The sequence below is a fragment of the Limulus polyphemus genome, unplaced genomic scaffold (genome assembly GCF_000517525.1).
Source record: "Limulus polyphemus unplaced genomic scaffold, Limulus_polyphemus-2.1.2 Scaffold15677, whole genome shotgun sequence".
Lineage (NCBI taxonomy): Eukaryota > Metazoa > Arthropoda > Merostomata > Xiphosura > Limulidae > Limulus > Limulus polyphemus.
The window spans coordinates 1,912-3,235 of record NW_013681287.1 but is presented as its reverse complement, the minus strand read 5'-3'; positions in this window follow the sequence as shown (position 1 = coordinate 3,235).

The following is a 1,324-nucleotide window of genomic DNA, read 5'->3' as shown; positions in this document are numbered from 1 at the left end:
CTTGATTTCATAACTTATTTCTACACTCTATGAAACTTACCGGATTCACAGATACCAATCTGTGCATTGATCCCATTTCATATGGCACAGTTTGGTCTGAAATATTATTATAGAGTTTATTATATTCTCACACCCGTTATCTTCTTCCTTAAAACTTTTGTCGTCTGGGGCGACCGGTTTATTTCAAGACCCTCTTTCTCCAAAGCTGCCTCTACCAGGGATCCCCCCACCCCAACAGGTTGGGTACCCCGGATCTAAACTTTTATAGCCAACTGCTCTACCTAAGAAGAAAATGTAAAAAACAAGGTAAATGATACAATTAGTTTTTTGTTTTGTTTTTCAGTGTTAAAATAAAGCTTTTAAAAAATGAGATTTGGTTATATTTAGGCTTAAAATGTTTTATTGTAGTTTAGTTACTGTTGTCAATTTTTATGGTGCAGTAAGAAGTTGATTTACTCATTTCCTAGGTTAAGTGTTAAACTTGGTGTTACTGTCACTCAGTCTGCCACGATTGTTCTATTACGATGTAGTGTTTGGTAGGTTTAGAGAAATAAGTGTTTTAACACACATACAAATTCTTCATCATTTGAGCTGTTTTAATCCAAATTGAGTTAAGTTTCCTTAGTTCGTTTTTGAATTCTTGGTTGCTGATTTTTTAATTACTTCTTGTTCTACTGTAATTTTCTATCAAATTTGCTCTCATTTTTAACGATTAAAAACACGTGTCCTACTTTAACATACTTTTTTTGCTTGCTTCTATTGTTGTGTTTTGGATTTCGTGCAAAGCTACACGAGGGCTATCTTAATTTAGCAGTGTAAGACTAGAGTGAAGGCAGCTAGTCATCACCACCCACCGCCAACTCTTGGGCTACTCTTTTACCAACGAATAGTGGGATTGACTTTCACATTATAACGCCCCCACGGCTGAAAGGGCGAGCATGTTTGGTGTGACGGGGATTCGAACCCGCGATCCTCAGATTGCGAGTCGAGCGCCCTAACCACCTGGCCATGCCGGGCCTGCTTCTATTGTTTTAAATCCTTGTGACTGACATCTAAATAGAAACTGAACGTCAAAGAAAAACACTCATAAATTAAAATACAATTTATTTACGTGTCCTAAAAAAAAGTCTGTTATAGCCACATGAATATATTTACAAATAATGTAAGACATAATATGGAAGAGACGTTAAGAAACGTTACACATGAAAAGAGGGAACATAAATTTTGCATTTAGACATACACATAATATATATAAATACATATAATCTTGATAGTAGAACGTTTAGATAGAACAAATCAGACAAAATACTCAATGAAAGAACAT